Source organism: Nicotiana tabacum, chromosome 6, assembly GCF_000715075.1.
Source record: "Nicotiana tabacum cultivar K326 chromosome 6, ASM71507v2, whole genome shotgun sequence".
NCBI lineage: Eukaryota > Viridiplantae > Streptophyta > Magnoliopsida > Solanales > Solanaceae > Nicotiana > Nicotiana tabacum.
Window position 1 is genome coordinate 158,053,467 of NC_134085.1, and position 24,171 is coordinate 158,077,637.

At 35.9% G+C, this 24,171-nt stretch overlaps 2 long non-coding RNA genes across 7 annotated transcripts; one reads left to right on the plus strand and one right to left on the minus strand.

Annotated features, from left to right (window-relative positions):
- Positions 1-1,560: 1,560 nt before the first annotated feature.
- Positions 1,561-3,889, minus strand: LOC107822956 (uncharacterized). Of its 5 annotated transcripts, none has more exons than XR_012710859.1 (4): positions 2,981-3,889; positions 2,639-2,885; positions 2,352-2,463; positions 1,561-2,106 (listed from the first exon to the last, which is right to left on the minus strand). It is a non-coding gene; the product is annotated as an uncharacterized LOC107822956 (long non-coding RNA). The 5 variants fall into 5 exon arrangements; XR_012710855.1 differs by having other exon boundaries at positions 2,352-2,468; XR_012710856.1 differs by having other exon boundaries at positions 2,405-2,463; positions 2,981-3,888.
- A 201-nt stretch (positions 3,890-4,090) lies between these two features.
- Positions 4,091-15,923, plus strand: LOC107762139 (uncharacterized). Of its 2 annotated transcripts, XR_012710861.1 has the most exons (5): positions 4,091-4,493; positions 6,604-6,873; positions 8,358-8,427; positions 14,077-15,064; positions 15,200-15,923. It is a non-coding gene; the product is annotated as an uncharacterized LOC107762139 (long non-coding RNA). The 2 variants fall into 2 exon arrangements; XR_012710860.1 differs by lacking the exon at positions 8,358-8,427.
- Positions 15,924-24,171: the final 8,248 nt, after the last annotated feature.

Sequence of the window (24,171 nt, forward strand, 5' to 3'; positions counted from 1 at the left end):
ATCTATACATATATGGAAACTCTTTAGGAATTTCCTCAAGCCTTAAGAGATTGTAACGAAGCATCCGAAATCGAAAACACCCATTTCAAAACGCTGCTTAGCCTTAAGACTGTTTTAAGCAAATAAGTCTTGATCCCAATTAGTTTGAAAATTCTGAAACTCTTAATGGGTATTTAGAGAAAGTGTGAAAAGCTTGAATTTTTATCAAGAATGAGAATTTTTTGAATTGTTAATCAACAAAAATCGAGGAGCAGAAGGAGCAAAATAAAAGGAGACATACAAATATTTGGATAAATCAAACTCTCACCTACGTCAACGGCTATGATGTAACCACAAGGGCATAAATCCAAATAGTACAGTATGAACGACATCGGGAAAATAGAGGAAGATCAATTCTAATGACTAACCAAAAATTAACCCTAGAAGCTCGAAAAGACAGATGTGGAGAAGAAGAAGCCAGTTGATCTGCCAAAAATTAACTATAGAAGCTCGAAAAGACAGATGTGGAGAAGAAGAAGCCAGTTGATCTGCCAAAAATTAACCCTAGACGCTCGAAAAGACAGATGTGGAGAAGAAGAAGCCAATCGCACAATAACACTTCTAACAGTAGAAATATTGACAGGATTAGGGTTTCGAGCAGAGTTGAAATTAAAAGATGCAACGCCGGTGCAAGAGTTTAGTTACGTGGAATTGTGCCACCATCAGGTGCATAATAAGCTTCATCCTCTGTCTACATAGGCTCTAAATACCTTTTCAAAAAATATTTTTGTTTTTGAAAATTATTCTTTTTTTCAGTTTTTTTTTTAAAAAACAAAAATATTTTATTCTTTAAAAAAACTGGAAAACGAAAAAAAACTAAATGCTTTACATATAAATTTATCCTTCGCGTACTAGGTTCAACTTGTGTATGCTGCATCTGACCCTTATTAGCTAATCTTAAATTTCCTCAGCATGCATAGATTGCACAAAATAGAACAGTATCACAACAGGTAAGCATAATACCAAACCAATAGCTGTAGAAAAAGTCACACTTAACAACTATCAACTAAAAAGAAACAATACTGCACTTGCAGCATATAGGAACTTGATGATTTTTGGCATCTAGATACAATAAGAAAATAAAATCAACATCATTCACCGTGATTATTTGCCTAAAACATGACAGAGTGAATGTTACAGACTGTACACCTATTACAACTTTCAAAGCCCTTGTTATAGAACACCTGCACATAGCTGATTTTTTTCTGAAAACGAAAAATATTAAACTTTTCAGTTCTTGAGATATCACAAGGCTAATCTTGTTGCTAGATACTTTTCTTAGAACATTAGCTGACTTCGATGCAATCTAAACTTCGAGCTTGGTAGCATGTACTAACGTGGAACATATATTCGGTGACTATTCAATTTTGACATATAAACAGAAGAAATAAAATATGGGTGTCCTATATTGTAACCCGCTTGGGAACAAAATAGACCTTTTAATGTAATTAAGGTATACCATTTCATTTCTTCACCATAATTTCTTCCACTCTATCATCATATCATAAAAGATCATTCACATAAGAAATCACAATATGGCACAACAAAACAAAGGCAACTTATTGTTTAGACAAATGAATAGGATGTCATAATTACGGACAAACCAGAATTTCCATTTCTAAGGAGAGGGTTTTAAGTTATGACGACCTAACTTGTCTGTCATTCACAATGATCTAAAGCAAGAAAGGTTCTTTTCATTAACCACCACAATTTTCCATGTTCACATTCATGGGTAATAAGTATGGGAAAGTTAACCTTAGATATGCCTTCTGAGATATAGACATATAGTATATGATTGCATGTTAAGCCACCAAAACTGGACATCCCCCTGAATTATCGGCAAGAAATTCCCCTTGTGTCCTTGAGTTTAAAAGCTGGACGTACAGTCCTCTTATTCTTCTTCAACACTCTCTTTCCACCTCTTAAGCCTGACGCTTGTGATCTCCATTTACTCTAACTGAGGGCTTGCGTTTTTTCTCCGTCAAAATCGAGAAGGTGGAGTTCGAGATTACCGAGGACAGTTAGAGTACCTATGGAAGTACCTCTAAGATCATAATCGCAGCCACACTACAACAATAAGAGAGTAGTTTAGAGTTCTAAGGCATTTAAAAAAAAGAAGAATATATTGGGGTTAATTATATAGAATGTTATCGCCTTATAATCTAATTGTGTAAAATCATCAAACTAATTTTTCTAACTAAGAAAACATCAACATCCAATACTCCACCAATTTTCAACATCATAAATCCTATAGATAAAACTCAATTTTCTTTATAAAGCAAACACAGATGGGAAGTAGTTGATCAATATACCAGCTATCATACTTTTTTTGATAAGGAGTTTATTAACTTAATAAACCCCTTACCACTCAGCCTTCTCAGGTTCCATACGAACTACTCCGGCAAAGCCCTCAAGTGCTACCTCCTGCTCTGTTTCAACCAAGCATATGAATGACATAATAACGAATCATCCAAGATAAGTAGCTCAAGATGCATAAATATTGCACAAAGCAATCTCAACGTCATTACATGTGATATATCATGGCGTATTTTTATTTTTCGACCAAGGAGTAACTTGCGTAACAACAAATCTAACTTACCTGTAGTTTACCAATAGTAAATTCCAGAGAAGTGAAAACTTTATGTCACACTATTTGTGTTGCTAATTGATGGTAAGTAGAGCTACCATTACTTAGCTATGTTGTTAGTTTCTTCAAACGTATAAAGTATTGCTTGGCTTTTTCTTCATTTTGCCTCCCTGTTGTACATATTATCATCTCTTTTAACAGTAGCTTCCAAAATCATAACCACAACAAAGTATGTAATTACTCCAATACATAGCCAAAGCTGCAGCCAAAATACAACAATCACGTTTGGATTATTTCTTTTAGGAGTTCTTTCTCTTTTCCTTTGCATTAAAGAAAATGAACTTTGAAAGATACCTGTATCATGCATCTTCTATGCATTCTCTAACAGCTCCTTAAATTTTTCATCTCATTCACAAGAATTCGAGGACAAAAAGGTTACACCTCCATTAACTATGGTTTCATTCACAGCAGATTAGAGGGCTTCTCATATATAAAGGAAATTATCATAAAGATTTTCTCAGATCGACACAAAATTTGAAACTTTAAAATTGAAATAAAAATGCATTCTAATTCTTTCTATCCCAGAACCTAAAAGAAACAGCAAAATAAATGCTAAATAGAGATTATGAAGCATTAATTTTTTTCTTTTTAAATATTCTAATAATCAGCTCCAAACAACTTCTTGGCAAAGCTCCAGCCAAAAAATAAAAGCTGAAAATAATGGATAGAATCCTAATACAAACGATACTTCAAATTAATATGTGGGTGTTGATAAATAATTTTCTGGCTTTTACACTTCCACTCAGTGAAATGCAAACTGCAAATTGAGTGGTATCACTATCACCTGCTCTCGTTACTCCAAGTGCTTTTCTAATGGCAGATATCATTAAGAATAAAATTGTGTGACTGACTACACTCTAAGTCCCTATAGCGAAAACAAGAATAAATCTAAATCCTTCAATTGGATAATGACCTCGTGGACTGTTGCCGTTGCCAGTCCTAAAAAACTGAACATATTTTTTAAAATTTTAATTATAATCAACAAACATGAAAAATAGCATAAAAGATTTAAGAAAAGAATTAAAGATGCAGCCTAAAAAAGTTCCTAATTTCAATTCCAAACCTAATAAGGAAGAGAGTAAGGGATACATGTCTCTTTCTCTTCTCAAACGTGTAACATCAGGCTCCTCTTGTTTTTTGGTGGTTTCAGTTGTTTTCTTAGTTTGCTAACACCTGTGTTTCATGGGGATCAACAATAAACGTTGGGGGTTAAACATTATCTCTTCAGATTTTTATGGGATCACGGATATATTTTGAGTTAAAGATTATCTGTCCAGGTTAGATTACTTCGATGCCCTTCTTTTTGGAAAATATGATCTTCACTTTTAGGGTTATATTTGACACTTTATAAAATTGTTTAGCTATGACCGCTGAATAAATTCTGTATTAGACGTTGTTCTGCTTGGGTTTTCTCTTCATATTTCACTGTTTACCTTTTAGTATATGTGCTCGTTTGCTCACAGTTGATTACTTTGTTTGATCTATAAATTTAATAATTTGATAATAGTTCAACTGAACTATTTGCTGTTATTTGTAAATAAGGGCCAATACTATCTTATGTCTTTTATTTGCAGCCCACACTTGTAACCCAACTTTAACAACTGTTAACTCACCGTTTGATCTCTCTTCGCGGATTCAACACTTCTTCTCTCATATCTCTGCTCTTATTCCTCCCTTCCCTTCATTACCCAGAATCTGTATGCCAGAGGATCTAAAAGCTTACTCTTCTTCTAACTTGTTCTTTCTTGTTGAAATTGACAAATAACAAATTGTGCGGCTGGCTTCGTTCTTCTCCACATCTAAATTGGTTAGTTTCCACTTCGTTCTTTTCGAGCTTCTAGGGTTCGTGAATCAATTTTCTCTTTTAGGTTTCAAGGTAGTTTTACCGTTGGAAATTTGTCAATAATTTACTCCTGTAAAACACCCACTCTTTATGCTTTTAGTTTTGAAAGAGAAATCTATTTTACCTCTGATTTTTTATGAAATACTTCATTGTTGGTAGCTCTGAAACAGAAGTCTGTTTTATCACTGATTTTTATGGAAGATTTGATTTTTTCAGATGGGAATCTGTTGGGATTTTAGTTGTAGAAATTGAATTTTCAATTCATTCTCCTGATTACCTAAGGAGTTGGACTAAGTAATTTATTGGATCGAGGGACTTCACTTATTTTTAGTAGCTTCTCTAATTTGGCTCTTTGGAGAACCTTAACACGCTAGATTATATCTTTAGTTAGTGTTATTTGATGGTTGACACTGCAAAAGAAAGTTCTTACATAGTTATCAGTATGTTAATTGCTCTTCTCCGTTTTCCTGCAAACCTATTTGGCACCAGCGAAGGAGAAAAGTATTTGAATCCCTGAACCTAAGAGTATTTATTGATTCTCTATATTCAATTAAATATGACATGGGGAACCTTTGTTTATTAGCTTAGTAGGGAGTAAGAAAAGGTAAGAGACTCTAAATTCCATTAATGTTGTAACTCAACAACAACAATAATAACAAACCCAAGTGGAAATATTTTAGCACATGTACTCATTTAATTCTGACCGTCCTCCAACCAGTCATACCCATGGAAATGGTTGTTCTTTTGCATGTGTTTTGTTGACTAAAATTTCTTGAATGCTACTTTTTCCATAGAACTATGTTTTTTTAAATTCAATTTTACCATTCGATTTGACCCACTTAAATTTTTTAGAGGAACCTCAACTAAAGATTTATAATTTGCATATATAGCAAGCTGATACAAAGACAAGAGAGCAAAATAAATAGGTGAGAATAGAACCTCAAGTTAATAGAGTGGAGATTAATGGAATCGGATTCACAAGCAATTTTGCGAGCAACTTATTCCATTTCAACACAGTAGTACAAAAGCACTTGCTTATTTTTCTTTACTGTTTCCTTGTCCATCTAATCACAGTGGCTATTTGAGAGAGGGAGAGAGAGAGAGTGAGTGAGTGTGTGTGTGTTCTTACAAAAGTGCAAGAGAGTGTTGTAGTGTGCCTGTTGTTTAAGGATTTTTTACTAAGGTTTTCATCATCCAACAATTTGGTATTTAGGTCACTCTACAAGATGCAGAAAGATCATCAACCAAATGTGCCAAATAAAAGCTGCGTGATGTGATGCTTAATTCAGTTACATTTCTGTTAATGTGGATAGCTTGTTAGTTTCAGTGGTTTGTTACTTTGCATATAACTCTCTTGTCTTTTACTCTATTCAGAATTTGATTGCTTGGGTGGTTTTGATAGAAATATATGCTTTATGATATTCAACTGAGTTCGAGGTTATGCATATTGCTTACTTGTGTGTTACGATTTTAGGATTTCAATTTTTTTTAAGAGTTAAGTAGATTTTTTTAAAGGGATCAAGATTAAAGGGATATTCTAGGGAGTTGTGGTATCTCCAAACAGCTGAGTTTGTTTGAATTGGGCAATACATATATTCGTTTGTTTCTTTTTCTATTATAGTTTTCTGTTGATTGTGTTTTCAGATTTCGTTATATAGTTTGAATATGTTAGTTTTATCACAACAGTGAAAGATATCAACTGGGCTCAAAAGGGCATAAACAAAGATCTTTTCTGGTTGAACCTTCATGTATGTAGGGAATCAATATCATTTTCCTCTTAAAGAAACATAGTGAATATATGGATTGCGCTATCTAACTCTTGCAGTTGAGTTGTATAAGTTGCTCCATTTATATCTGTTGTAGTTCCATGACTGGGGAAGATCTACAGGTTCAATTAAGGAACCATTAGATGATGTTACAATTTTTCTTGTATGTAGTGCTGAGAAAATAAAAGTCAAATATATTTGAGTTTCAATAGTATTTTTTATTAATCTGATGCTATTCGCTTCTGATGTGACCTCTACCAGCAAACTATTTCTGTTTAATTTGTGTGTTTTAATTTTTATAATTGCAGTTTTGTAGAAATAATGGGTTCTGAACAAAAAAACAAACATGTTTGCTTCGCAAAATCGAAAGCTGAGATGAAACTTAGGCGACATGAAACGTACTGACTAATATTTGCGGGAAAAAGAAGCATTGTTACTACAACGACGAACAAAAAGACAAGAGTCAAAAAGGAGTAGTCTTTCTTAGAATGTTGCTTCTCTTGGAGCTACTGCAGTTGCAACTGAGTTTCAGGAACAAAATGTTCCTCTTAACGGCTCTTCTTTTGTTTCAAGAACAGGTTAGAACACATCCTTTGTAATTTTATTTTTTGTAGAAATGTTCCTTCACACTCTTTGCATGTGAGTATAATTAAATGATGCTAAATGTGTGTTGTGTTTCCCCTACTAGCCAACGAGTGTCCTGTTGTGTAACGACCCGGCCGGTCATTTTAAGAATTAACGCCCTGATCCCCTATTAACTGCTTCCCCCGTATTTATTTCTGCTATTTTAATTTACCGGGACGTTCGATTTTGAGTTTCAGAGAGTTTTGGGATACTTAGTCCCTAAATAAAAGCTTAATTGTTGGAAAGTTGACCGTAGTCGAAGCAGTATGAAAACGACCTCAGAATGGAAATCCGAGAGTTCCGTTAGCTCCGTTGGGTGAATTTGGGCTTAGGGGCATGATCAGATTGTGTTTTGGAGGTCCGTAGCTAATTTAGGCTTGAAATGCCAAAAGTCAAATTTTCGAAGTTTCCGGTCCGATAGTGAGATTTTGATCAGAGGGTCGAAATGGAATTACGTAAGTTTAAGTAGCTCCGTAGGGTTGAATGTGACGTGTGTGCAAAATTTCAGGTCATTCGGACGAGGTTTAATAGACTTTTTGATTGAAAGCGTATTTTGAAAATTTTGAAGTTCTTAGGCTTAAATCCATGGTTAATTCGAGGTTTTGATGTTATTTTAGGTGTTTTAAGGATTGGTACAAGTTTGGGTAGTGGTTTGTGACTTGTTGGTGCCTTTGGTTGAGGTCACGGGGGCCTCGGGATGAGTTCGGATAGTTGACGAAAGGATTTTGGAGTTTGGAGTTTGCTGCTGCAGCTGGTTTTCTATCAGAACCGCACCTGCGGTTTGGGTCCCGCAGGTGCGGAGCCACAAAAGTGGCGGAGAAGTCGCAGATGCAGGAGAATTTCCGCAGAAGTGGTACCGCATCTGCGAGTGGAGACCGCAGTTGCGGAAGACGGCCTTTAAATGAAAAGTCGTAGATGCGACCTTGGTCCACAGAAACGGGACTGCAGATGTGGTCCCAGGGCCGCAGAAGCGGAAATCGCTGGGCGGAAACATATAAATTCTTGCCTTCGCAAAATTTAGCCATTTTTCATCTCTTTCAAACGGGAAGAAGCTTGGGGAGCACTTTTCAAGAGGGATTTTCAGAGGAGTTCATTGGGGTAAGGTCTTTGGTTCCTAAACTCGTTATTGAAATGATTTTTATCAATTTAAGCATGAAAAATTAAGGAAAATCAGCGGTGATTGGGGGGTTAGGGCTTGACTAATTGGAGACCTTTGAGTGATGATTTGAGGGACCAATCGAGGTCTGATTTTGGTACTTTTGGTATGACCGAGCTCGTGAGAGTGTGAGGTTTCTGGAAATATAAATTTTACGCAATTCCGAGACGTGGGCCTGAGGGACGTTTGGTCATTTTACCTAATTTCACGTATTAGCTTAAAATTTAATTGTAGAATCAGTTACTTGAAGTGTTATTTAGTTTATGCAATTGAATTGAATAGATTTGGGCCATTTGGAGTCGAGTACTCGTGGCAAGAACGTAGTCTCAGGTTGATTTTGAGCCAGTTCGAGGTAAGTGGCTTGCCTAACCTTGTGTGGGGGACTTTCCCCTTAGGATTTGGTATATTTGATAATTGAAATGCCTTGTACGTGAGATGACGAGTGCGTACTTGAGCTAATTGTTGAAAATCTAATTTCTTTAATTTATTTCAATTGTGCCCATTTTTCCTGTTTTATACTACTTACAAATTTAGCTTGTTGTTAGCTTAGAAGAAGCATGTTTAGTTGAATTAATTGCTTATTTGCTTAAACTGCCTTAATTGCATTACGTGTAGCATGTTAGGCTAGAATTACCTATTTTTACTTCGTACGAAATTGAGCTTATTTGAGTATTTCCTTGCGTTGTTGCTGCGTGTTTTACTTTGGGACTACGGGACGGTATCCCAGGAGATCCCCCTGCATGTTTACTTTGGAACTACGGAACGATATTCTGGGAGATCCCCCTGCACATTTACATTGGAACTACGGGACTGCACCCGGTAGATTCCCCCTGTACTGAGTATTTACAGGAAATACTCACCATCATTAGATTGATGAGATACAGTCAGCAAAATTCTTCGAGGGCTGCTTTGTCACTTGTGCTGGCGCCAGAAGACAATGATATTGTACCAATTGCTAATATTTAGTCACAACCTCCTGTATGTGTATTTCCTGCTTGCTAATATGTATACATCTAAGGCACTTTACTATTTTAACCCCAACTAAATTAATCTACTTCTATCCCCTTCTTTCACAGATACAACTATTTTATGTGGAAGGTAAATTATCATTGCCGACTAGTGACCAAGATTTCTATGAGTTACTGTGTTCACACTACGGGTAGCAGTACAGAACTCATTCGCCGAAAATTATTCGTTGTGCGATAGTGCTGTATGGTGGGCCGGGCTGGGACCGGACCGGGCCCGCGGTCCTAACGGGCTAAACGGGCCTGGCGGGCCGGTCCTTAATGGTGTTTAAAGCCCGGGGCGGGCCATGTATGATAAAATAGCCCATGAGCCCGGGACCGCTAAGCCCGGGACCGGCTGGCGGGCCTGGGCCGGTCTTACCGGGCCTAACGGCTACTTTTAATTTTATTTTTTTAAAAAAAAATAGCAACGGTCAAAAATTTAAAAAGTAGCCGTTGTGAGTCTTGTGACCGTTTGGAACTTTCAAAAATAGCCATTTGGCCCCCAAACTTTATTTTAACCCCAAATTTTATATAATTACACTTTTTCCAATTCTCAACGTTAAATACCCCCTCATTCTTTCATTTTTACTCACCAATTCATCAATCTCTCTCAAGCTCTCTACTATAATTGCTTATTTTATTATTGAAAATTTCGTGAAAAATTGTGATGTTGGTGAATTGAAGTATAAGTCTTCAACGATTTTCAATTTTCAAGAATTCGGCAATTCGGTAAACTCGTTTCAACTCTTAAGTTTTAAGAATATATTTTTGTGTGTTTTAGTTTGCATAATTGTAATTAATATTACATCTTTGATAAAAATGTTTGGTGGTAAGGGAAAAGCTAAAACTGGTGAAAGTAGTGGCCAACCTACTACCCTTCCCCCGGCTCCCCGACCCAGACCTGGTAGACGTCCTGCTACTCCTATTATTCTTGATAGTGGTAACCCCTGTTTTCAATTTACCGATAGTCAATTTTGCCATAATGTTGCACCAGGTGAAAATTTAGATGATGAAACTATGAATGCTCTTTATCCTAATGAAACTATCTTTGAAAATGAGGATGAAGATGAAACCCAACCGGATTTATTAACTACATGTGTATCCCGACCCTTCATCCTCAGAACCTTCAGATATTCTCAAACTATCTTTTAGTTACGTGGCACAAAGTTAAAGGGATAATTTGTAGTATACTATATATAGTATGTTATGTATATATATTTTCAAATATAATTTCTTATAATGTTTTGTAGTATATATATATATATTGTATGTTATGTATATATATTCCCTTATATATTTTCTTGTAGTATATATTGTATGTTATGTATATATATTACCTTATATATTTTCTTGTAATATATATTGTATGTTATGTATATATATTATAGCTTATAAATAATTGCAAGTTAAAGACCAAAAAATATTGCAAAAAGATATTCAAGGGCATGTCTTATAATTTTTATTACCAAAAATGACATATCTTTATTAGTCTTCCTCCCCCCAATGGAATAAGTACAACAAGGTACTAATACCACCATTAAAAGGGAAAAAACTAAAAGAAGATGTGCCAAAGTACTAGTTACACCATAATCTATATTGTATCTCTAACAAATCTCATAAATCCTTCAAGGTTCGGAGGAGGCTGCGTTGGTGGTGGTGGAAAAGAAGCTTGTTCATCACCACTTCCGGGCGAAGCAGCATCCTCCGCAAGTTCCGCCATCATTTATTCATAAGCTTCATCTATCGCCGGTTGTGATTCTGCAATTCCAAAGTTTCTTCTTTCCGAGCGGATCCAATCTCTGAACAATACAGATTTTTCCAAGCTCTCCCTCATAGACGCTCTATGATCACCTATTTGAAGTCTTGCTTGACTGAAAGCGCTCTCTGATGCAACAGTTGAAGCTTGAATAGATAAAATATCCCGAGCCATCCTTGCAAGAACCGGAAAATGTTTTTCCCTTGCCTTCCACCATTCCAAAAGATCAAAAGTGCCATCCGGATTCTCCTTTTCAAGTCCCTGCGACAAATAAACTTGAAGCTCATTTAGATGTGAAGTTTCATCATAATTATCACCTTGAGAACTTTTGAACTCCGTCCAGGATTTAAGTGTTTTTAAGCCCGCAGCTCTTTTAGACGATTGTGAACTAGACGAAGTAGGGGTTGGAACATTTGGCCTAGCATGCTCTAAGGCAAGTTGATAATCATTATAAATTGTTTGAGCATTAATTTTAATTGAGGCTTTTGCATCTACAAGTGTAGCAAATTCCTCATTTGAAAGATCTAAAGCCTTACAAATATTTGAGTACCAAAAATGATGACCTCCTAATTTCATTATAGGATTTAACATTGCAGCAACACCATAAATAGGAGGGATAGGGAAAAAATATTTTTTAAACTTTTCTTTCATTGCATTTATAGCAAGTTGATAAATTTTCCCACCCTCCGAAAACTCAACAAACAAATCACATAGTACTGCAATATAAACTAAACAGTTTGAAATAGTAGGATAATATTGCCCAGAAAATGCATTTGTAGCAATTTGAAAATGTTCTAAAAAATCAATAAGAATTTTAACATTCGTCCAATCTTGAGTAGTAAGCATTTCATCATCATCCTCACCACCTACCCGAGCATTAAACGTTGTATTAATTGGGTTTCTATATTCATATGCAACTACTAAACTTTCGTACATACAATTCCATCTAGTCGGGCAAGCTTTAAGAACCTTTATTTCTCTAAGGCCATATTCATCATATTTTTTAAAATAATCTCCAAGTCTACTTCTACGGTTTGAATAAAAAAGCCAATTAAGAGCCATTCTAACCTTTTCAATTTCTAAATTTAAAATTCGCATACCATCACCGACAATTAAATGATAAATATGACAAATACATCTAACATGGAATATATTCCTAAATGCAGGAGTTAGTGTTGTTGTAAGTATGCCTATAGCACTAGTGTTACTAGAAGCATTATCCATAGAAATTGCCATTATTTTATCTCTAAAGCAAAAATATCTACAAATATCTGCAACAGTGTTAGCTATAAACTTACCTGTGTGACGTGAATTAATTATTCTATACGCAATAATGCGTTTTTGCATTGTCCACTCCTCATCTATCCAATGACTTGTAACAGTTAGATAATCACAATCATTACCACTTCTACCAATATCAGTAGTAATAGAAATTCGATTAGTTATATGAGTAAATAAATACCGGAAATATTGTTCATATTCATGTTTATATTTATAAATATCGCTTTTAGGGTTATATTTGACACTTTATAGAATTGTTTAGCTATGACCGCTGAATAAATTCTAGATTAGACGTTGTTCTGCTTGAGTTTTCTCTCCATATTTCACTGTTTACCTTTTTGTATCTGTGCTCGTTTGCTCACAAGTGATTACTTTGTTTGATCTATAAATTTGAGATTAGATTACACAACTTGTTCAATTTTTCAGCTGTCTGATGTTTACTAATTACTAGTTGCAAAAGTTAAAGGGATAAAAACTACCATGCTAACTGAAGGCGATTGTTTGATGAGCAAAATCAACGGATTACGAAGAAACAAATATTATAACTTATTTATATAATTAAAAGAACTCGAATGGCAGACCGTAACTAATACATTAAAGTAGAAATAAAATGTTTAGGAGTAGTAGTTAATAAAATTTTATGGAACATATTCTGTTTGTGTGCCTGAGTTAATTGAAAAGGTATCTTTATTAGACGTACTTACTATCATTTTCTGATAGAAGTATATATATGAAGGACTACACAAGCAAGCCGCCATGTTTTTCCCTCGGTGGATTTAATAACAATAAGAAAATCAGAGTTGCTCAAGTTGTTCTGTGTTGAAGTCACTTGGTTGTGGAACTGGTCAATGGGAAAGACTTTAGTCTTCTTTGGTCTGAGAAAACAGTCTTTCCTTGATCAAATTGTGAACTATTTACTGTTACAGTTATGTTTGCACCTGCTGTAGTTTCGTGGGAATTTCTTTATAAATTGGAGTTGTCATTCACTGAATACTCGCAATGCTATATCAAGTTTTTTTTCCTGCTTCAGTTTGTAGTAGATAGAGCTTATTTGATTCTCAGTAAGGAATTGAAATAATCTTTCGAACGGACTCCATATGCTTCCAAGGAACCAATAGAGAAAACAATCAGGGGAAACTTTTAGTGATGTATCAACTGTCTGAACTTATGTTTTCATTATGGCTTACTATTGTTACCTATTCAGGCTTTCACTTAATATTAATCTATCTTAACTTATTTTTTTGTACTTCTTACGAATTAGATATATCAGTAAAAGCACAAATAGATCTAGAACTGTCAGAGTTGGCTCCAACAATCTTATATGTTATATCAACCAGTTATTTAGCCTAATCTTGTTGTTTCAATTTCAGTATTGATGGTTACCATTGATCTTTTGTTGCAGATTTTGAATTTTTAAGGTTGAGTTATTAATAGTACTCTCTACTTTGCAGTTTTGATGCACGTTAAATATGAAGTATATGTCTTTATATTATTACTATTGTTATATTTTTTTAACCAATAACAACTTGATAATTTTATGCCAAAGAATAAAACAACCGAATTTGCATCTTTAGTTCCACCAGTGTTAGCATGTAAAATAAATTCTTATGTGCTTCTATAGTACATTCAATTTCTTTGCCACGAGGAAAACCTTCATCCTACCAATAAATACGATTCAACAGTTACTTTGCTTTGTTTATCAGTAAGTGCCAAAGCTGTTCTTATGCCTTTCTAAGGGTGTGCGGGAGTGCGTATGAGACTGGTGTGGTGTGTCTGAGGAGTAAAGATGAGTGAGTGACAATGAGAATGAATGAGCGCGAGAGGGTGTGAGTGTACGTGCGTGTCCCCACAATGAATGAATAGTTTGTAACAAATTGTTAGAGCATATTTCAGTTATTTCCTTTCTTTTCACTCCCTTCTCACTATTTTCTGAGAAAGCTGTTGTTGTTATTTTAAGGAAATTGGTTTTACCAATTAATTATTCTGACAAAATGGGAGTGGCACATCGTGATATAAAACCAGATAACATCTTGTTTGCTTCCCAGGTAGAACATGTTTCCATTATTTTTTTATTACGTTACAACCACTTTTCTTTTTAACTCCCAATTTCTTTTATTTTTAGATGTTCGTGTTATTTCCTATTCACAAGTTTTAGTTTCTTTATTACTATTTTTTACTGCATATCCACATATTTGGTCTGCTAATAGAGTTTACTATAGTGATCTTCTTTCTTGTCTTTACCATTCATCTTAATATTTTTGCGAGTATTTTGAATGCACAATGTGTTGAAGTTGATGCTAACCATGACTACAACTTATTTCTGCCTTTCTAGAATTGCTAACGCTTCTGTTACATTTTGGTCCAACAAAAAAAGTTGCTCGACGTGCTTACAGGTAACCAACTATCTTATCTTTATATATTTGTAAACGCAGGCTCTTATTAGCACATCCTCTATTTCTCCTGCCCGTTGTACTACTAACCGTTAATGTTGCGCCTCGTTTTTGTTTCTACAAGTTGTGGTACTGTATTTATCTGCAATGTTGTTTGACGATAGCTGCTGTTGGTGGTCACAGCAGGTGTCACGTATATCAAAGTGCGGTACCTTTTTGTGCTTCTACATACTCGCTAATATAAATTGATATCTTGCTAAAGGGTTGTGTGACAGTTTGCACAACTTCATTTAGGAGTAAATACTACGACTGTGATAGATCATACACAAAAAAATAAATGTCCCCTCTCAGAGACAGATAGAAATGTCAGTCGACGTGAAAAATACAAAGAGATGGCAGTAGAGAAAAAGCAAAATTTATTGCTACAATGTCGACTAAAATACCAAGAGTCAAAGAGACATACGCTTTTTGAGAATATAACTACTCTTCCCTTGATTGGAACAATGGCTGGTAAAGAAAGAGATGAAACAAGTCCATTTTCTGTTTATTAAAAAGGTGAGTATGCTTTCTGATGATAGGCTATAATTATGTGTTTTAGTTGATTATTACACTCTAATTTACTGCACTTTAGTTGAGTTTGCGCTTTAATCGCTAGTGTTTTGCACTAATTATGTGTTTTATGCCTTGTAGGTGTGATTCCGAGCTATATAGATGTTATGGAATGAATTTAAGTGATTTGAAGCTTTGAAGTCTGAGTAAAAGCTCAAGGAATTAATCTGGGATCGTGTTCGGGGGTCAAATTTGATAGTTGAGAACAAACGAAGACTCGATGAGGCATATTACGCACTGTCTAGTAAACTGCACATAACCTTTTACTCAGAATTCCATTTTGGCTCCATAATATATGGTTGGAAATACAACTCAAAGGGATACAACTTTCATGATTTGAGTTTTTCCAAATTCCAAGCTGAACAGGATGAAAAATTGCGGTTTCACCGCGACCGCGGCAGAACCGCGGCACAGTGCAGACGCAGACAATTGAAGAATCAGAGGCCATGTTTGGCCGCGGTTTGACCGCGACCGCGGTAGAACCGCGGCAGGAGGCGGAAATTTCAGGGACTAAAGTGCAAAACACGGGATTTTTAGCCCAAAACCTTATTTTAAACACCAGACTCCGCCCAAGAGAGGCATGTATTGTTTTGGAGAGTATTTTTGGAAGAAGAACAAGTGTGAGAGATCACCCAAAACATTTTGGTTTCTTCTTCTCTTTATTTTTCTTGCAAGTTTTATGATGAATATTATTTTAGTTTATTTACCCATAGTTATGAGTAGCTAAATCATTTATCTAAGGTTTTGATGGAACCTATTTGGGGATGAACTTCTTGTTTATGTAAATACAAATTGCTAGTCTCAATCTTTATTTGTTCAACTTTGTGTATGTTGTAGTTAATTGACAGGATTCTCAATTAGCTGTGCCTATTTAGTGTGCATAACTCGGGAGAGAGTGCATATTTAGGTTATTGTTGAACAACACTACTCCCAAAGTATAAGAGAGATCTATAACTGAGGGTTTAAAGGCGGGATTAGGGATAACGAAGCCTTGGGTGCAATCTTATGTGAACTGTGTTAATTAAAGCTAGCTAGTGTATCTCAGGAGAGTGCAATAGTATATTACTGTGATTACTCGGGAGAGATTTACGGTACGAAAAGTGTTTATGATTGATAGAGGTGTGTTGGGAAATTTGTATGAAGCATAAACATAAAGGATTCCATCAATAGGGGAAGTCATTACCTTAGCGTCTTCTCATTATTGTTTACAACCTTAGCATCCTTAGTTTACAGCTGTTTATTTACTTGCAATTTTAGTTATTGAAGACACCATCAAGTATGATTCAAACGTTTGGGGAAATTGGTTCTCAAGAGTTTAGTAGTTCTAAAGATTGTGATTGATAGGTTAATTCTCTGTGGATTCGACAATGGGCAGAATACTCAGGTTATATTTGCAACGTCCGCATTGTCCTTTTTATAAGGCATAGTTGGGCGTGATCAAATTTTTGGCGCCGTTGCCGGGGAGAATTATCAATTACCATTGATAGAAATACAAAAATTCTTAGTATGGTCAGTTTTCTCTATACCCAACTTGTGAATATTTGTGTAATTAATTTTTCTTACCTTAGTCTATTTTTATTGTTTGGGTCTTGTTTATTTTCTTAGTTTTGAAAAATGGCATCATATAATAAAAATTGGTGGGATGGTAGTTGTTCATACTGTGATGACCCTTGTCTTTATTGTGGAGGACCACACTCGTGGCAAAATTGTTTAAATTTTCCCGGAGGCGGATTGTGCGCACAATCTCAAACCCATGAGTGGAGTATTCGTGATAAGTGTGGTTTTCAAAATGGTCATTGGGATGATTGTGTTGATTGTTCCTTCCCTTCCCCAAGCCCCCGCTATGATGATTCTATTGTTTTTTATGAAAGTGATAGGGCTAACGAATTGGAAGAAGTTGAGCATGGCCGAAAGGGAGAGTTCAAGCTCATGTTGGAGTGCTTACTTGAAGGAGGAAACAAAGAACATAATGCCTTGGAGGAGCTTTTGGAAAATAGTCTCCAAAATTCCTTGGCACTTAATCAAATCCAAGAACTCTCAAATGCCCAAAATGAGAAAATAATGCTCATGTTGGAGATCATTCTAGAAAATGAGGAAGAATGTGAGCTAAAATTTGAAGAGTCAAGAATTGAACCTCCGCCAACCGACCCCATGAGTACCAATGATGCCGAGAAAAAGCATGAACTTAGAATCAACCGGTGTAAATAAAAATCTGGTTGAGAATGACTCTAGTCCGGGGGAAGAAGAGGATGTCAGAATAGAAAAATTGCAAAATGAAGGTTTGAAGTCACATTCCAAGCATTTTTCAACATTAGAATTGTGTAGTGATATAAAACTTGAACTACATGAGTCCGTGAGGGACTGCAAGGAGGAAAAGCAACAACCATACATTTTACAATTTGAGGAAACAAAAAACCAAAATGACATTCCTCACATGAGAGCCAAGAAGTGCAAAATGAAGAATTTAAGGATCGGCTCGATAATCAACTTACCACCCCCTATCGCTCGTGGTCACAAACTTGATTCCAAGCTAGGTGCACAGTTCATATCGTCCAAGTGGCGAGAAAAGTGGTAAAATTATTTGCATCGTGCCGCGACTTTAAATCAAGCGCTTATTGGGAGGCAACCCTATTTTATTTTATTTTATTTATTATTGTATTATTCTTGTAGTGTAGATTTTTATTTTTAGGAACATGGAACACAAAGCCATTGGAAGGATGTAACAACAAACCATTAGTTGAAACCAAGTGTGAGGTACCCGCACGAAGGACCAAGTTTGGGAGAAGTCTGAGTACCCCATGAGCTGCTAGTGCTTCGGCCTTTGGCCTACCAGGGAGTTTCTTTTACCCTCTTATTAGTATGGTGTGCATTGGGGACAATGCACAATTTTAAGTGTGGGGTGGGAGACTTGCCTTGATACTGTATTGTAGTGTACATAGACATGGAACATGTTGTAATATTGTATATGTGTTGTTGCGTATAGTTGACTGTACTCACATTAGGAGTAACTGACTTGGCCCAACGACGGACGCTTGTCGACGGGTTTCTTGAGGGTCAAAGTCGGATTTAAAAAAAAACATAAAAAAGGTACAGGACTCTTCTTGAGGACGGACCACTTGGACAGTACTCTTGAGGGAAGTAGTCCATGTAGCTTCTTTTTATTTTATTTTATTCTTCTTTTCTAGGTAGTGTAGTAATTCCCCCTTGATTTTTCTTTAAACCACAGTTCTTTTCCAAGGGTTTTATTTGAATCGGGTGTAGTTAGTTTTTTTTTGGGAGTAGGAGCCATTGTGTTGTGTTTTGAAGTGAAGCAATATCTCTTGACTTTGTTATGCCTTGAGAATAGTGAGTACTTTGGTTGTGACGCTTAGGCTCAGTTTTTGACTCTTGTAGAAGTACCTTAAATTGTATTATCTTAACTTTGCTCAACTGCTTTGACTAGAGTGTCTTGTTGAATCCAATCCTGAGTGAGTTATGTGTCATGCGTGTGTGAGGTTTGTTGTATTATGTGCATTGCATTTGATGTCTAGAACTTGCCATGTGTGTTTGCAAAGCGAAATAGTAGTTTTGTTCAGTCTTGGAAGTGATATAGGCGTTTCTTTGTTGAGCCAGATATGTATATTTTACCCGCATAATTGTTATGTATCATAGTTAACCCCTTTGAGCCTGTAATCTAGTTTCTTTGGCAACCACATTACAAGACTTACCCATTTGTTTGAATTAACCATCTATTTGAACCATTGTAACCTCTCATGAGCACTTGAATTGTCATGAACTTTCGAAAAAAGTTAAAGTGTGGGGTGGTTGGTTTGGTTTTTGAGTGGAACCAATGAAATAAGGAGAAATGTGCACTGATTTGAAAAAGCAAGAGCCACTTGAATTGGAAAAAAAAAAGGAAAAGAAAAAAGAAATTCTTTGATAGTGGTGACTCTTGATATAATTGTGCTTAAATAATTTGGGAGTTGATGTATATTGATGTGAAAGTGGAGTTTGGTTTGACATAAGTATGTGGTTTGAATGTTAAATTATATGTATTAAAGTGCTTAGGGAGGTGTAGTCACTCTTATATCTAAATGTATCCTACTCATCCCGTAGCCTACATTACAACCAAATAAAGTCCTAATTGATCCTATATTGAATGAGATCGATTAGTGGAGTAGTACACTACGGGCAAACTTATGGTGCATCTTTTGTGACATATGAATATTATTTCTGAGAGTGAGTGAATTCTTTCTATCTTGAGTTCCTAAGTGTTCTTAAATTTTATTGTGTGGAACCACTTTTTTTTTTGTGTAAGGGCACTTGATTCATGAAGGAAAGGTAATGTCAGTGACCTCTATATTAGAGTAAGTGGGTGAGTTGTGAATAATGCGTGGTACTTGTGAGTCAAATCTTGAGGTGAAGATGTTACGCTTTTGTGCTTAGTCTATTTTAAATATTCTTGGTGTGATGAGTTAGGAAAATTGCTTTTAAAAGGTCGTTTCTATATAAAGTGTAGATTGATTACTCGAGGACGAGCAATGGTTTAAGTGTGGGGTGTTGATGATAGGCTATAATTACGTGTTTTAGTTGATTATTACGCTCTAATTTACTGCACTTTAGTTGAGTTTGCGCTTTAATCGCTAGTGTTTTGCACTAATTATGTGTTTTATGCCTTGTAGGTGTGTTTACGAGCTATATAGATGTTATGGAATGAATTTAAGTGATTTGAAGCTTTGAAGTCTGAGTAAAAGCTCAAGGAATTAATCCGGGATCGTGTTCGGGGGTCAAATTTGATAGTTGAGAACAAACGAAAACTCGATGAGGCATATTGTGCACTGTCTAGCCAAATGCACATAACTTTTTACTAAGAATTCCATTTTGGCTCCATAATATGTGGTTAGAAAGATAACTCAAAGGGATACAACTTTCATGTTTTGAGTTTTTCCAAATTCCAAACTGAACAGGATGAAAAACCGTGGTTTCACCGTGACCGCTGTAGAACCGCGGCAGAGTGCAGACACAAACAATTGAAGAATCAGAGGCCATGTTTGGCCGTGGTTTGACCGTGACCGCGGTAGAACCGCGGCAGGAAGCGGAAATTTCAGGGATTAAAGTGTAAAACACGGGATTTTTTAGCCCAAAACCCTATTTTAAACACTAGACTCCGCCCAAGAGAGGCATGTATTGTTTTGGAGAGTATTTTTGAAAGAAGAACAGGTGTGAGAGATCACCCAAAACATCTTGGTTTCTTCTTCTCTTTATTTTTCTTGCAAGTTTTATGATGAATATTGTTTTAGTTTATTTACCCATAGTTATGAGTAGCTAAATCCTTTGTCTAAGATTTTGATGGAACCTATTTGGGGATGAACTTCTTGTTTATGTAAATACAAATTGCTAGTCTCAATCTTTATTTGTTCAACTTGTGTATGTTGTAGTTAATTGACAGGATCCTCAATTAGCTGTGCCTATTTAGTATGCATAACTCGGGAGAGAGTGCATATTTAGGTTATTGTTGAACAACACCACTCCCAAAGTATAAGAGTGATCTATAACTGCGGGTTTAAAGGCAGGATTAGGGATAACGAAACCTTGGGTGCAATCTTAAGTGAACTGTGTTAATTAAAGCTAGTTAGTGTATCTCGGGAGAGTGCAATAGTATATTACTGTGATTAATCGGGAGAGATTTACGGTAAGAAAAGTGTTCATGATTGATAGAGGTGTGTTGGAAAATTTGTATGAAGCATAAACAGAAGGGATTCCATCAATAGGGGAAGTCATTATCTTAGCGTCTTCTCATTATTGTTTACAACCTTAGCATCCTTAGTTTACAGTTGTTTATTTACTTGCAATTTTAGTTATTGAAGACACCATCAACTGTGATTCAAACGTTTGGGGAAATTGGTTCTCAAGAGTTTAGTAGTTCTAAATATTGTGATTGATAAGGTTAATTCTCTGTGGATTCGACCCTGGGCAGAATACTCAGGTTATATTTGCAACGTCCGCATTCTCCTTTTTATAAGCTATAGTTGGGCGTGATCAAATTTTTGGCGCCGTTGCCGGGGAGTTAACGGAATTATCAATTACCATTGATAGAAATACAAAAATTCTTAGTATGGTCAGGTTTCTCTATACCCAACTTGTGAATATTTGTGTAATTAATTTTTCTTACCTTAGTCTATTTTTATTGTTTGGGTCTTGTTTATTTTCTTAGTTTTGAAAAATGGCATCATATAATAAAAATTGGTGGGATGGTAGTTGTTCATACTGTGATGACCCTTGTCTTTATTATGGAGGACCACACTCGTGGCAAAATTGTTTAAATTTTCCCGGGGGTGGATTGTGCGCACAATCTCAAACCCATGAGTGGAGTATTCGTGATAAGTGTGGTTTTCAAAATGGTCATTGGGATGATTGTGTTGATTGGTCCTTCCCTTCCCCAAGCCCCCGCTATGATGATTCTATTGTTTTTGATGAAAATGATAGGGTTAACGAATTGGAAGAAGTTGAGCATGGCCGAAAAGGAGAGTTCAAGCTCATGTTGGAGTGCTTACTTGAAGGAGGATGCAAAGAACAAAGTGCCTTGGAGGAGCTTTTGGAAAATAGTCTCCAAAATTCCTTGGCACTTAATCAAAACCAAGAACTCTCAAATGCCCAAAATGAGAAAATAATGCTCATGTTGGAGACCATTCTTGAAAATGAGGAAGAATGTGAGCTAAAATTTGAAGAGTCAAGAATTGAACCTCCGCCAACCGACCCCATGAGTACCAATGATGCCGAGAAAAACATGAACTTAGAATCAACCGGTGTAAATAAAAATCTGGTTGAGAATGACTCTAGTCCAGGGGATGAAGAGGATGTCAGAATAGAAAAATTGCAAAATGAAGGTTTGAAGTCACAATCCAAGCATTTTTCAACATTAGAATTGTGTAGTGATATAAAAATTGAACTACATGAGTCCATGAGGTACTGCGAGGAGGAAAGGCAACAACCATACATTTTACAATTTGAGGAAACAAAAAACCAAAATGACATTCCTCACATGAGAGCCAAGAAGTGCAAAATGAAGAATTTAAAGCTCGGCTCGATAATCAACTTACCACCCCCTATTGCTCGTGGTCACAAGCTTGATTCCAAGCTAGGTGCACAGTTCATATCGTCCAAGTGGCGAGAAAAGTGGTAAAAATGTTTGCGTCGTGCCGCGACTTTAAATCAAGCGCTTATTGGGAGGCAACCCTATTTTATTTTATTTTTATTTATTATTGTATTATTCTTGTAGTGTAGATTTTTTTTTAGGAACATGGAACACAAAGCCATTGGAAGATATAACAACAAATCATTGATTGGAACCAAGTGTGAGGTACCTGCACGAAGGACCAAGATTGGGAGAAGTCTGAGTACCCCATGAGCTGCTAGTGCTTCGGCCTTTGGCCTACCAGGGAGTTTCTTTTACCCTCTTATTATTATGGTGTGCATTAGGGACAATGCACAATTTTAAGTGTGGGGTGGGAGACTTACCTTGATATTGTATTGTAGTGTACATAGACATGGAACATGTTGTAATATTGTATATGTGTTGTTGTGTATAGTAGGGAGACTTGCCTTGATACTGTATTGTAGTGTACATAGACATGGAACATGTTGTAATATTGTATATGTGTTGTTGCGTATAGTTGACTGTACTCACATTAGGAGTAACTGACTTGGCCCAAAGATGGACGCTTGTCGACGGGTCTCTTGAGGGTTAAAGTCGGATTTAAAAAAAACAAAAAAAAAACAAAGGTACATGATTCTTCTTGAGGATAGACCACTTGGACAGTACTCTTGAGGGAAGTAGTCCATGTAGCTTCTTTTTATTTTATTTTATTCTTCTTTTCTAGGTAGTGTAGTAATTCCCCCTTGGTTTTTCTTTAAACCACGGTTTTTTTCCAAGGGTTTTATTTGAACCGGGTGTAGTTAGTTTTTTTTAGAAGTAGGAGCCATTGTGTTGTGTTTTGAAGTGAAGCAATATCTCTTGACTTTGTTATTACTTGAGAATAGTGAGTACTTTGGTTGTGATGCTTAGGCTCAGTTTTTGACTCTTGTAGAAGTACCTTAAATTGTATTATCTTAACTTTGCTCAACTACTTTGACTAGAGTGTCTTGATGAATCCAATCCCGAGTGAGTTATGTGCCATGCGTGTGTGAGGTTTGTTGTATTATGTGCATTGCATTTGATGTCTAGAACTTGCCCTGTGTGTTTGTAAAGCGAAATAGTAGTTTTGTTCAGTCTTGGAAGTGATATAGGCGTTTATTTGTTGATCCAGATATGTATATTTTACCCGCATAATTATTATGTATCGTAGTTAACCCCTCTGAGCCTGTAATCTAGTTTCTTTGGCAACCAAATTACAAGCCTTACCCATTTGTTTGAATTAACCATCTATTTGAACCATTGTAACCTCTCATGAGCACTTGAATTGTTATGAACTTTCTAAAAAAGTTAAAATGTGGGGTGGCTGGTTTGACTTTTGAGTGGAACCAATGAAATAAGGAGAAAGGTGCACTGATTTGAAAAAGCAAGAGCCACTTGAATTGGAAAAAAAAAAGAAAAGAAAAAAAAATTCTTTGATAGTGGTGACTCTTGATATAATTGTGCTTAAATAATTTGAGAGTTGATGTATATTGATGTGAAAGTGGAGTTTGGTTTGACATAAGTATGGGGTTTGAATGTTAAATTATATGTATTAAAGTGCTTAGGGAGGTGTAGTCACTCTTATATCTAAATGTATCCTACCCGTCCCGTAGCCTACATTACAACCAAATAAAGTCCTAATTGATCCTAGATTGAATGAGCTCGATTAGTAGAGTAGTACACTACGGGCAAGCTTATGGTGCATCTTTTGTGACATATGAATTTTATTTCTGAGAGTGAGTGAATTTTTTCTATCTTGAGTTCCTAAGTGTTCTTAAATTTTATTGTGTGGAACCACTTTTTTTTTGTTGTGTAAGGGCACTTGATTCATGAAGGAAAGGTAATGTCAGTGACCTCTATATTAGAGTAAGTGGGTGAGTTGTGAATAATGCGTGGTACT